This window comes from Parus major, chromosome 1 (genome assembly GCF_001522545.3).
Source record: "Parus major isolate Abel chromosome 1, Parus_major1.1, whole genome shotgun sequence".
NCBI lineage: Eukaryota > Metazoa > Chordata > Aves > Passeriformes > Paridae > Parus > Parus major.
The window spans coordinates 29,855,047-29,869,532 of NC_031768.1; the positions used below are offsets into that span (position 1 = coordinate 29,855,047).

The following is a 14,486-nucleotide window of genomic DNA, read 5'->3' on the forward strand; positions in this document are numbered from 1 at the left end:
GGGTGTCTCTCTTCTGGCTCTCAATTTAACAAAACACCCAGCAAATTCTTTGTTTTATCCAGTTTCTTGTAGGACTTAAACTCTGGGTTTAAGTAGGAATTAGACTGCACTCATAGCATGTCCCTTCATCACCAGAGTATGTCTGAAGTACTGTCAACTGATAGAGAGGTAATTAATATAATTATACTTTCAAGTTATTACTGCATAAAATAAGTTGACATATATGGCAACAGAAATGTTGCTAAACATGTTTTGTTGGTATAATCAACTTGCTCTACTGATTTGAATCTATTGATATGTCCATTAAAAATCTGTACATTACAATTGAAATCTTATTTTTCTCTTTAAAACAATCATTTCTTAAAACTAATGTAAAATATAACAACATAAGGGAAAATCTAAATTTATTATTATATGTTAGAATAACATAACTGACAATGAAAATAACAAACTATATGATTGCAGCCATGGTTTCAAAAAAAGACATCCTTGAACTAGAGAGAGTTATTTACTAAACACTTGGAAATAGGGTTTTCTACAGTCACAAATAATTTTTTACTCAGAGATAAATTTTACTGTAAGTATCAATGGAACATGTTCTGCTTTACATTTTTTTCCAAGTAGCTCTGGTCAAGGACTAGGTCAACTAAATTGAAAGCCAAGTACTCACTTGAAAAAACAAAAACACTCCTAGTGAGTAAAAACTAAGCATAAAAATTACTAAGAGAATCAAAAGGCAGGTGGCCATAAATAATCAATTTACTTAGACAAACAGAAAAGTTACCTCCTCTGTTTATTAAAGGTGTTTAGTTGCTTAAGATGCTATGACATGTTCACTTTAGGGATACAGAGAATGGATCTAAGTTAGCTTTGCTGAGATGATTCAAACAGTAATAAAGTATTGATTTCACATCTTTTAATTAATTCCATTTTCATTTAAATTTTAAGTAAGAAGGAATAATCGCCTAATAAATAGGAGATGCTTATTTGGCATTTCAAAATTAAGTAACTCAAATTAAGGATCTGAATGAATATTTGTAAACAATAACTGTACAGATAATTTTATGTGGATTTACTCACTTTCTAGTGTTGAAAAATAAAAAAGCACATAAATTATTGATTACAGGCTTTTGTGTGGGGAAATATTCTGAAAGTATTAAGTTAAAACAAGCAGCAAAAAAGGATTAGCCATTTTCTGTTAATGATTGAAATCATAGTTGGAAACAATTTTTCACTTTATTTGTATTCAAACCGGTATCTATGACATGTAGGTGTCCACTAGTTTGTTATACACCTCTTTCAAGACATACAACAGCAATTACCTGCTATGAAATCCAGCGCTCAGGACCATGCATGGAACCAGGAGGCTTGGCCTCCATTCCTCCTCCTGCTGTAGATGTGCTCTCAGTGCCAGGTGGATTATTTAATCCTTCCAAGGATCACAAGCTGTTCTGGCCAGCACAAGACTTTCAGGTCTGTGATCTCAGTAGGCACCCAGAACCACCCTGACACCGAGTACAGGTGTTCTACACTGCTTTAATGTATACACTGACCTGCTGTTGCTGCATGCAGCTTTTGGTTTGATATCTCACTTGCCACTTCAGAAGACTTTAAGCTAAACCAGGCAGGACAATATATAGGATGTGTCTGTCTTGGTGTGGGTTTCTTTATTATGCCATATCTGCAGGTTTTCAAGTTGCCCAGGAAAGATACAATACCAGCCAAAAGAAGAATTGAACAACTGCAAGGAAATTATTGTATGAAAGATAAATAAGAAATCTTAACTCCAAATTTCTGTGCTTGCCTGTATATATATATATATATATATTTGATACCTCCAAGCACCAAAGGACTTGTGTTTGTCAGATATTTCTGGGAAATAATGTATCGTGAAGGATTTCCAAGTTGCAGCAGATTTCTTAACCACTTACTGTGAATTTCCTGAAATGGGCTTTTCAAGGTGAGGGGAAACACAAAACTAATGCCAAAAGAAAGGTAAGAGAGATGGAAAAACTTGGTGCCAAAGTAAAATAACACAAAGCAAGAAATTCTGAGCAAGTTAAGAGTGTGAAAAACAAACAAACAAACAGCAAACCAAAAATACCCAAGTGCTTGATTCCTTGATCAGAAGAGAAAAAATGAGTAAAACACCCAGATTGGTTTGAGAAAAAAGAAAACAAAACCTGGATCTGTACAAAGAAAGGTAAACTAAGTAAAAAGAAACAGATTCAGAAAGCCTGGAGGGAAAGGCTGCCTGTGGTGGGTCTCCTTTGGGGTGGCTAGAGGAAGCAAAAGGGACTGGACAAGCAGCAGACAGGGATGCAGAAGGTTTGCCTGCAGGGCACTGAGGAGCCAGGATGACATCCTCCTCACATGGCCAAGGGAGCAGGATTTGTTTTCTCTCCCCATCACATATTCCTCACCATGTATAAGGGGAAAGCCACGATGCAGCTAACAGTGCAAGGCCACAAGTGGAAATTCCCAGCACTGCATCTATCATGTCTTCTTGGAAAATGAAATGTCAAAAGTACTCCAGGCTTTTAGGAAGACATAGAAAAATGAAACACATTTTAAGCAGTAAGTGATTTGGTCAGTAATAGAATAAGACCATAAGAGTTTCTGAAAATTATTTGCAGTAGACTCAGGCACAGAGAAATCTTAATATATGTCGCTCTTTGAGTGTGAAAACTCCACATCTATGTAACATGATTTGTGAGGTCCACAAAATATGAGGGGATGAAGGTATTTCAGTCTCTGAGATGTACTCAGATCTGAATTTTGGCTTGCAGTGTTTGAACTACAATGCCTATTTAGAGACAATGATACGTGTGGAGTGTATCAAATGGACAACTGTGCTAAACCTCTTCTGTTTCAGCAGGTCAGGGTTTATTTCCTGTCAGGTTTGCATTATTGACCCACTGACCTACTTTTCTGATTCACCTGGAAGAACTCTGCATCCCTGAAATCTGAGATTTTGTCTGCTTCAAAGATTTGTTTTGGTTAGGTTGTGTGACAGAAACCATTAGGAGAGTGACACTGCAGATAAAAATGAAATGTGCTCTGCTCTTTGGTATCGCAAGTGTACTTTTATTTAATTGTGTAAGTGTTATCCATCATGATAGAATTGCCTGCTCCTTTTTTTTTTTTTTAGTGGCTCTGTGTTTTATAAGGTTTTCTTCTCCCTCCCTCATATTACAAAGAAAAAATGAACTGTGTACATTTATCTAGTGATTTCTAACCAGTGCTGCTTCTTCGCCTGCTCTAGAGCAAGAGTAAGTGAAAAGGCAGGTATAATGGATCAGTGAGGAAAAGGCATCTTCTTCCTGCCTTAAATCATCTACTTTGCAGAGAATCTTAAATTCTAGAAATGTTAGAAATAAAAAAAACCCCTCCTTGGCAGCTCAACAACTGCATATAAAGCAAATCATGTTTTTCAGTGATTCGTAAATGTCACCATCTCACATAACATCTATGCTTTCATAGAAATAGGAACTTAATTTTCCCCATTTATATTATTAACTTACTTTGGTGAATCAGATCACCTACATTAACACAGAAGCAGCCGGTGACTCAGAACAATGATGCGTTTAAAGATCAAGCACAGCATTTGCAAGTACGAAGCAGCACGCAGATGGAACGGCTTCTTTGAACCACAAGATAAAGATTGATCTGTTAAAATCTTGCTAAAAACGGGCACCAAATGCTTGTTGTCAGAAGTGACTGACAGTCCTTGTCCGAAGCTGAAATGAAGTTGGGTTTGCCTATTCATTCAGTGAGTGCACAGTGACAGTGCAGGAGAGAGGGAGGGCTGTGATGGGCTGTGATGTGACAAGCAGATTGCCATTGCTTTGCTGTCCTTTTAGAAATTCTCCAGCCCAGGAAACAAAACAACAAACAAAAAAGCCCCAACCAAACAAACACCTCTGTTATTGCAATACATTGTTTAACATTTCGACTTTTCTGGTTTGCTCCCTCTCCCTCTGGCTTGGTCCCTCAACACCAGTTTACTACACAAACCTGTCTTGACTGTATAGAAAGCCAAAATTGTACAATATAAAAGCCAGAATCTTTATTCCAGCTTGTCAGAAGGGGAGTTAAGATGGGAGTTAGAGGAAATACCAAGGCTGCACAGAAAAATGCAGATTCAGTCCAGTGTCATGACCGCAACCCTCCCATCTCCTCTTCTTCATGCATGTGCACTTCATTTGTTCAAGAGCTGAGAAACAGTGGCTAGAATATGCCTACAACACTTCTCAGGCAGAAGCAGCCTTGTTTTGCCTGTGCTCTAGAGCAGCCAGGTGTGTGGTGTTGTGAATGAAAACAAAAGTGGCCATAGTCAGCCTGGCACCACGTATGAGCCCCTCAGCTTGCTGTGTGTCAGGGTGCACTGAACTAAGCACAAAACTCATGCAGCTCCAAGGATCATCACAGCCCTCTCAGGACTTGCTTGCTTTCTCCTGCAGACATATCCCTAGTACGGATATCCCTCATGGGGCAAAGACTGATCTTACAATACTCAGTCAACTCATTTCCCATATGAAAAACTCAAAAAGTTAATATTCAAAACACTGTAAAAAGTAGGTATCTACCTCAGTCCTAGCAACTAAGGGACTCATAGTTGCATGTAAGATGGGAATTACTTCATTATAATTTAATTTTTGCTTGACTCATCTCCACTTTAGAATAAAGAGATGCTTCTGGTGACACTGCCAATCTTTTTCATGCAGTTATATATTTACTTTAAAGCAAAAGAGCTCAGAGACTGACACAAATGCTTTGAAAATATGAGCTGCAAGTCTAACTCACACAAAAATATATGTGTGAATGATGATAGCAAATCCTGCATGCCAGCAGAAGACTGGGTGATGGCAGTATTTCATAATTATACCTAAGTGAAAGGTTCTCTGCTAGTTTAGGGGTTGTGGCATCTAATGTGCATTTTTATGAATTAGTGGTTTTCACCATGTGACAAAAACATCTTGATATATTAATGAAAGCAATGTAAAGCATATGTCATTGTCAGATTCCAAGCGGAAGAAAAGTGATTAAATTTCTCACCATGTATATCCCAACCATTCCAGCTACATGCATATTCCATTTCATCCTAGCATCCCTTACTCATGAAAGCAAAATGAATCAGAGGGTAGGCTGTACAGCTATTTGATTCGGTCCCTGCAGATTGCATTGATTTTTGTAACACAATAAACATTCTTTTCAGCAGTATGCTTTGCTCAAAAGATGTTTATATTGCACTTATTAGACTTCAGAGATGTGGAGTTCAGAGCTATCTTTTAAGGCAAGTCTGTAGGGGTTTATTTTTATGTTTCTGATTTTAAAGGCTGTCTTAACATGTGACTGATTTAAGTCTCTTTTTAGGATGCTAGTGTCGAATAAAACAATTTTACAGGTGTCCCTGGATTCAGCCATGGCTCTTCCAGAAACCCCTAAGGCCCCAGAGTGCCCAGTAGTGACATTAGAAACATGGACACACAAATGATGGCCCTATCTATTTATTTATTTAACTGTGGAGCGTTAGAATCTGTGACCCAAGGAGCAGTCAAGGAAATATATGGAGTTGTTGAATGCTTGTGAGCTGACCCAGTTTGAGTATTTATCTGCATTCAAGTGTCCTGTGGCTTAAAAAAAATGCAGTCTAATAAAAATCTCAGGCATCTGAGATTCTTTTTACAATTTCTATTTGTTCCATCCATTTCAGTCTTCATTGCTTGCCTTCCTGATTTTTGGGGTCAGTAATGGCTTGTTTTCCAAACTAGTCCTATGCTGAGCTAAATCCTCAAATAAACACCTACATACACACATTCATAGATGCTCCTTCATAAAAAAAAAAAAAAAAAAAAAAAAAAAAAAAAAAAAAAAAAAAAAANAAAAAAGTTGCAGAGGATTATATTGGTAAAGAAATAAATATTTCCTTTCCAAATGGAAGCTCCATCCTGCACTCCTCTGAGGAGCTCAGTGCCCTCCTTTCACAGACCTTGAGCAGAAAATGGAGCACTCAATCATAGAACATCCTGAGCTGGAAGGAACCCACAAGAATCATCAAGTCCAACTCCTGGCCCTGCAAAAAACCATCCCAAAGAGTCCCACCATGTGCCTGAGAGCATTGTATAAATGTCTTTTTCACCCTGTCAGACTGGTCCTGTGACCACTTCCCTGGGGAGCCTGTTCCAGTGCCCAATCACCCTCTGGGTGAGGAACCTTTTTCTGATATCCAACCTGAACCTCCTTTGACACAACTTCAGGCCATTCCTTTGTGTCCTGTCACTGGTCCCCACAGAGAAGAAATCAGTGTCTGTATTTCCTCTTGCCTCTTTCACCACTTAGGACTGTAATGATGTCTCCCTTCAGTCTTCTCCAAGCTGAACAAAGAAACTGACCTCAGTCATTCCTCATGTGCCTTCCCCTCAAGGCCCTTCACCATCTCCACAGCCCTCCTTTGATACTCTCTAATAGCCTTATATCCTACTTATATTGTGGCACCCAGAACTGTCCCCAGCACTGGAGGTGAGGCTGTCCCAGCTCAGAGCAGAGCAGGACAATCCCCTCCCTTGCCCACTGGCCATGCTGTGCCTGATGCCCCCAGGACAGGGTTGTCCCTCCTGGCTGCCAGGGCACTGCTGGCTCATGTTCAACTTGCCATTGACCCCCGGGTCCCTTTCCATGGCACTGCTGTCCAGCCTCTTGTTCCCCAGTGTGGCTGTGCATCCAGAGTTGCCCCACGGTGGGAGCAGGATCCAGAACTTGTCATTGCTAAATTTCATGTGGCTGGAGACTGCCCAGCCCTCTAATTTGTCGACAGCTCCTCCCAGTATAGTATCATAAGCCAGCCTACTTAGTAATCCTTTGAGTCCTGCATCCAAGTAATTTATGAAGATGTTGAAGAGAACTGGGCTTAAGATGGAATCCCACTTGACCAGTTAGAAGCCTGATGTAGCCCCATTTACTACAATCCTTTGCACCTGACCCGTGAGCAGGTATGTTACAGCCTGGATTGGCATTTTGCAAAAGCAAGCCCCTGGGCCTCTCTTCTCCATGCCTTTTCTTTCACATCTTCAGCCAAAGAGCTATCTATAATTTTTGTCACTTTCATTTCCAGTATGTCACTATGCATTATGAAATGTAAGCCACCGTCCGCCCATTTAATGGAGCACATCACTGCGGATAATCTTCCTGGAATGTAAATCAGTTTACTGTTACCTGGTTACTGCTGGTACATGCACAAAATGGAGAGGAAATGGCTCTAGCAAGCTGTAGCTTTAATATATAATGTAGAGTGTCTCTCAGACTCCCCTTATTTTAATAGCTGTGCTCAGAACAACACAGAGGTGTGATGCGTTCAACTGCGTGCACGGGAATATGTCTGTCTGTATTTAGCACATCATGATGACACGAATCATTCCCACAAGCCAGGTTTAAATGGAAGTTGCCTGTCACACCCTTTTTTTCTTCCAGAGAAGCAGCTCATGGTCTTTCCAGGAGGCAGTTGAGCAGACTGCCTGAAGGGCAGGAGAGGGCATCATGCCAGCTGGGAGGAAGATCAACCTGGGCCACACACTTCCATTCCTAGTGTGGCATCCACCTCCAGCAGTCTGAAGGAGCTCATGGCAAGCAACTCGGTAAGCATGGCATAGACCCTCTCATCCCTACATTTCACATCCAAATTGGAGAAAAACATTGCAGAAAGGAGCAAGATCCAAATCAAGCCTCGGTAGCAGCTCTGGGAACAGAAGGTGTGGTGCTGAGGAGAGCATTTGGTGCCGCACGCTTGTCTGACAATGCTGATGCCGCTGAAGCTTTAAGTCAATTGTCACTGAAGATCCAACATCCTTTAAATCAGTTTTTCTCCTACAGGCAGGCTTTCTCCGATACGGTTTGAGAAAAGCTCTGCCCTTGAACTGGAGGCATTACAATAATGATGCAGGTTTGCCTTGCTTTTGCCCCCACAAAGTGCTGAACACAGAGATACAGCTGTTCAGTTTCCACAGTAAAAGCTTGTGAAAAAACACACGTGCACATGCATACATGAATACAACACACACGTGGTCACAGAGATATTGGCACAAAAAGACACTGAACCTCTTAATGGATGTGTCAAAAACTAAATCCTTTGTATTGAAAAAAGCTGGTGATGTTTTAATGGCAGTTCAATACACTCTCTACACTTACCCATGTAGACAAGTGTTTGCTGCCAGAAACAAGGGCATTTCCGAGCAACAAGTGGACTAATTGTTGTTTGCTGTATGTTTTAGCACAGAACCTAATGGGCCTTACAGGAATGACCAGCACTGACAGTTGTGACCAACTGGTGTCTGAGAGCACAATGACAACCATGCAGCTGACCCCTAATGAGAAAAGCCCCTGAAGACATTAACAAAAACTCCTTCTGATTATTGCAGGATGCTACTTCTCCAGCAGGTTTGTATATTCACCGTGCCAAAGTTTTGTGTGACTGTAATTTCTTACTGTGTGGCATTCCTAGATGTGGTCCTCAGAGCCTGCCAGGGGGAGAAATCCCTATTGCTATGGAAGTCCCAGGCAGAGGATGAGAAATGGGGACAGAAAAAGGCTGTGAAGGTAGCTAATTTTCCTTCTTTGTTTTGGAGAGAATTCAAGGGCTAACTCACAATGAAACCTAATTTGTCCCATTCTCTGTGTATCAGTGTCCTGGACTTCTGATTTAATTAATGGCATTTGACAGGTTGAGGGGTGGGTATTCTAACCAGATCTTTGATTCTTTAGCAACATTTAAAAAATATGAACTCCTCTGTTCATAATAGATCATTACATTTATTATGAGCCTTTTTCCCACACCATTGATCAGTGACTGATTAGTGGAACTTTATCTTCAAGTGAGAAAATATTTTGCTTTACCTCCTTCCCCCAAGTTTTCAAATCTCCCCTTTTTCTGCCAACAAAATCATTCTACAATAGTTTTGATTTTATTGCCAACATGAAAGAATTCAAAGGCTCTTTTCTGAATTACACAAGACAACTCATTGAGCCCACAGAGGATCTTTTACATTATCTGTTGGCATGGACATTTTTCCCACAATTGTATTAAAGATTGTGCATATTGCATTCAGGTTCTCTTCCTTGAAATGCATAAAGTTAAAAGAAGAAACATTCTCAACATCTTATTGTGTAAATCCTTCTGACACAGTTTCCACATTTCTGTAGGAGATGAGAACTGATCAGTACAAAGTAGGTCAAGAACTCCTAAGAGACACAGTGACTGCTTTTGATTTTTCTACCTTGAAGTTCAAAGAGCATGAGTAAGTTCATTGAAAGAGGAAGAAATGAGTTATTTAAAGAAATAAGGATTCCACTTTACATGTAGTGACCAGAGAACTTAAGAAAGAGGAGCAGGTAGTGTGTGCATGCACATGCATGTGCCTGTATGTACTTCCTAAATATTGTATTGAGGCTACCATTAATTGAGGATGAACTTTTCCTAGCACTAAAATCTGCTCTTTTAATAATGAGTTTGATGAGAAGTTTCATTCTACATGCTACATCTATACACTATGCTTCAAACAATTTAGAGCTAAGGACTACACGGACTGAAATTTAGAAAAGACAGCAGTTACTCTCTCCTTCAGCTTCTGTAAACTGAAGTAAGTAGTCTTGCAGCATGGGAAATATATATTTATACAGGAGCTGTACCAAATAAGCTACTTGACTTTAGGATAAGGCATTGTACCTAACCCTCTTTTGTTTGCAGCACAGACATTGCCTACGTGGTTGTGGTGTAGAGCAATAGAAATGTTAAAGAGAGTGATAATACACACTCGTGAGGAGTTACAGGACTGGGACTTAGATCATCTGTGGCAGAACTGTATTCATCAAGAAGAGTGACATTTTTCACTGTTCTTCTGTTTAAGGAACAAACTAACTGGGGAAGTTTCAGGAGCAGCAGTCTCAGCTGCTACACGAATGTGTGCCAAATCAGGTAATGAGGAAAGAGCTGCACCACATCAGAGTCCTCCTGGCCACGTTGTGGCTGCCTCTGACCCTGCTGGACCGACATTTAGGAGAGAAATCAGAGGAAGGTTAATGTGGCAGATGGAGACAAATACCAAGAAATGATGGAGGGCTTATCCCAGAAACACTAGTGTGGTCAATTTAAAAGCTGTTACCTCGATAAATTCCCTTTTCAAGTAGTGAAAGATGTTTGATTAAAGCTGTGTAGGTGGCTAAATTCTGTTCTGTACAGCTTTATCACTATTAGAGATATACCCTTTGTTTCATACTAGAGAGAGGGGCAGAAAACCTGTCTGCTGAATTAGAGGTAACATGAGTAAAAATAGTAAATCGCTCCAATTTACCTTGAATTTCTTTACTTTATATATTTTTGTTAAACACTGCATATTACTGCCATATGAGAGTAGGATTTTTGTGCTCCACACCACTGAAAAGATGTGCTATAACATTACAATGCTCATTCATGCTTTCAGTGATCCACTCAGAAAACAGTCATAGGAGATGGTCTGTCCCTCCTATAGCTCAGAGTGGTGGTGTCTGTATCTCAGCAAGTCCTGGATTTGCTTCAGGAAATCCCTCTTGTCCTCTTGCTTTGTGCTGTGGGTGTCCATCTGCTGCCAGGCAGGTGTGCTTGTTGTGTGGTACCTACGGAGGAAAGGGTTTGTTTTGCTCTACAGCTTTCTCAAGACAGAGGAATCTTAGGGAAAAGATTCTCTGAGATAAAGGATTGCTTTGATAAAACCTCACCTCTGAGCCATACTCGGACCAGTTGGAGCACCCAGCTCTCCCTGAGCCCAGCATGGGGCAAATAGGCTTTCTCTGGTGACCCAAGAGCACAACCTGTCTCATGGCACCAGTTTCCCAGGCATGAACAGCATCACCTGCAAAACATAAGCACATAAAGCTGTTGACAAACACAAAGGCACAAAGAGTATTTTTAGAGGCTTCTAAGCCTTGCAATTTTTGAATAATGATAGGAATTAAGAGCAATGTTGCAATAGCTGTGATTGTCAGAGATAAATGTAAGTCATCTTTAATAGTGAGGTAATATTTCTTCCTAGATTGGCTGATGTAGCTGGGGAAAAAAAAAAAAAAGCCCAGATGAGCCCCAGGGAACAGAAGCCCTTCTTCTGGTTGCCAGGTTCTGTTTCAGACCTTGATCACAGCCCAACAACTAATCTACTCTTTTCTAACTGAATCAGTGAATGTAAGGAGAGATGCTACTTCTGCTAACAACCCTCATCTAGCTAAAGTGGAGAAATCAGATTTGCAGCTCTGGGATAGGCTGTTTGTGAATAGCTCTGATGCTTTTTCCTGCTGTGCAGTGACCTCAGCCAACATGAAGTACATAGCTCTCACTCACTAACCTGTGAGGATAATTGGTATTCTGTAAAAGTCCTCACAATGCCTTTTGGTTAAAGCAAATGTCAGAAAACACAAACTTCTGTTTTCTTTGTGAAAATTCCTCCAAAGGAAATTTCAAGAACCCCAGCCACACAAATGCTACCTCTCAGCACAGGCTGCACATCCAAGCACTTAATTTGGACTTTTGAAAGAAGAGCTGTGCAATACAAGCTTCAAGATGTTTACTTTCCTAAGTCACTTTCTGGCCAAGAAGAATGACTTAATTCACAGGGTGGTCCAAGCTTTGTTTTGTGTTCCTGGAGCCCAGATGCCCATTTGGAGCCTCCCCTCGCAGGCCGTGTGGACACAGCACCTCCCTGAGCTGAGGGTTTGGCTGCACTTAAGCACAGTAGAAACAGGAGGAACTGCGGGACTTCCCCCAGGGTGCAAACAGCTGCTCCCCATCACCTCCCATCCCACCACCCAGTCACGGCAGAGGCACAATAGGACAGATGGAGTCAGCCCACAGGCTGGATTTGGCCTCCAGCTGGAGCTGTCTGACTTCATAGCTTGGAGCTAGTTAAGCTAAGGATTGATTACTCAGTGGCACCTTTTTTCTCTAATGACATTAATATCATCTGTGAAAGGCATGACAGTTTTACTCTGATGGCTACTGTGTATCTTACCTAACCTTGGATTCCTGCAAATTAGGTGTTGAAGCCTGAAGTGGTCACCCCAGGGTCCCTGTGTAGCTGATACAGGGAAATGGGCATCTCCAGAGGGTTAGTAGTCTTTCCTGTCTTTGCCATCTCTTCTTCTGTTTTTCCTAGAAAGGGAGTAAAAGTCTGGCTGGCCCAGGCTTGAACACTTCAGCCTTTAGATACCAAACTTAAGGCAGATGAATCTCCCATTTGTTAAGGCAGATTACCAAACTAACTAGAAAGTCTCACTAGCCCCTTTCTCCAAAAACTACTCTCTCAGAAAGCTGGTAAATAAGCAGGATCCTCGCTCAAAAAATCCTTCTGCCCTGTATGTGCAAAAATAAAGATTACAGTCTCTGGAGTATGGTGATTTTCTGGCCTGTTTCTGGGACAGCCTATTTTCCTGCACTCAAGAGCATTCCTTTTATAAGAGAGGGTAGCAAATCCCCACCAGATTTTCCTTTTCCATCCCCTTTAAACAAGGAAGCAGCACCTTCAGTGAGCATGGGGATCCCTATATCCATCACTTGCCAAGCAGGTCTGCAGAGCACCCCAGCTGAGGGGCTCACTCCTCCCAAGTCTTGTCCTAGAGCCTCCAAAACACAGCCCTGCTTCCCTCACCTGAGAGCTTCTTTCCAGCAATTTCAATGGAAGAAAATGGAGAGAAACCCTGCTCACCTCAGTACTTCTATTTCTCCCTCATTGACGAGAGAGCTTTCAGATGGTGGACAGGTATTGAATTTCTGTGTGCCTGAGCCATGTGCAGTGCAAAGCAAGGTTAATAGATTTTACGGCCAGAGGGAGGATTCTGATCACCTCATCCAACCTCTGGCATCACACAGGCCAGAGGCAGGAGCTGTAATTACACCAAGTTTCCAGTAGAAATGAAAGAACACAGTCCAGACCTAATCGTCCTGCCAATCACGTCACCCCACGAGTCCCCAGATTCCTTGACCCTCAGTAATTTTGCTGAGGAGAGTTTATAATCACAAGGTGTCTCAACATGCAGCTCGCATCGCATGCGAAAGAGGACTGACGTGTTCAGCTTCAGAAGAGGAAGAGAAGAAATCCACGTGTATCTTCCTGCAAGTGGAGTTTTCTCATTTGCTTTTTGCATTTTTTCTCCGCACAAGGCTAAAAATGCAAAAGGTAGGTGTAGCTTTCTCCATCCCTGACAGCTCTTTGCAGCTGTTTACTGCTGCTCTGTCTCCATCCCAGCCAGGCTGAAGGGCAGCGTTTCTTCTCCTGCCTGGCTGCAAGACAATTAATAGTGGCTGTTGGCCCCTTGACCTCTTGCCTGGTGATGTGTTTCCAAATGGATTTCTAAGCAGTTCCAGGACACAAATACCCTCTAAGACAAATGCAGAAGAACTACTTTGAAAAGTATCTAGAGGGTGAGGAAACAGTTACCAGACCGATTTAATTCTGAGTTTTCCTTCTGTTCAGATATGTTAATAAAATGCCGTTCTGGTTTAAGGAAACTTGGACCAGAGAGTGTTTAGACACGACTGCAATTATTCCTTGGAGCTGGCCTCATGTAAGCTTCTGCATTAATGAGGGATCATCTCTATTTGCACCAGTTCGCCAGCAGCACAACCAGCAAGCAATTAAATTCTAACAAGCACAAGGCTCGCAAGGAGACTCTCCCTGCACACAGACAAAGGTTGCTTGGGCTTGAAACCAAGCAGGGGGATGTAACTCTCCTTTTCTCACCCAGCCAGTCCCTAATAGATATGGATTTTTTTCCAGTTAATACAGTGGCATGCCCTTATCAATTGCTATGTCATCAAGTCCTATGGAATGTGTAAATTCTCCCTCTGCTGGAGTGTAATCCTATTTGGCAGAGCATTACAAGGGCTGTACCGAGAGTGATTGAGAGGTTGCAGCAGAGAAGCAGGGGAGGACTTTTGCCAGGATGTTTTCAGCTGCAGGGGCCAACTTGGCAATCTTCTTATCACCTCTTTCCATTTCCATCCTCTGACATTCCAGCTCAATGCTTAGCCACCATTTAGAGCAGGTGTAACTCTCCTTTCTGGATTGCCCCGATAATACTCTCCACACCACCTTTGGCAGTTCCAGGCTCCCTGAAGAAGGCAGGAAATCTGCCTTCCTCACTTGGATGATCTGGAAAGAGGTGAGCTTTCTGGAGAGCAATACTGCTCCAAGTGCCCCTCGGTACATCAGTGGCTCAGACATGCCAAGTGCATCCGAAACATACAAACTCTCCCCTTTATGTGCTGCCATTTTTGTGTTACCTTTTAATGTTTTAATATGATGTGCCCAGTAAATCTTGAAAGCATGATTTTTAAAGTTTCTAAGCTATAGAAAACCATTAATAAAAAGTTTATTATTTTCTTTTTAAACTTGCCACTTTACCAGTAGCTGAATTTCCAGGTGAATTACTTTCCTATAAAATGTCAAATTAATAATAATGCCTATAAC

The 14,486-nt window shown here is 41.4% G+C and overlaps 1 long non-coding RNA gene across 1 annotated transcript; it reads right to left on the reverse strand.

Annotated features, from left to right (window-relative positions):
* Window positions 1-8,614: 8,614 nt before the first annotated feature.
* On the reverse strand, window positions 8,615-11,782 carry LOC117243925. Its single transcript, XR_004496028.1, has 3 exons — window positions 11,367-11,782; window positions 10,747-10,880; window positions 8,615-10,644 (listed from the first exon to the last, which is right to left on the reverse strand). It is a non-coding gene; the product is annotated as an uncharacterized LOC117243925 (long non-coding RNA).
* Window positions 11,783-14,486: the final 2,704 nt, after the last annotated feature.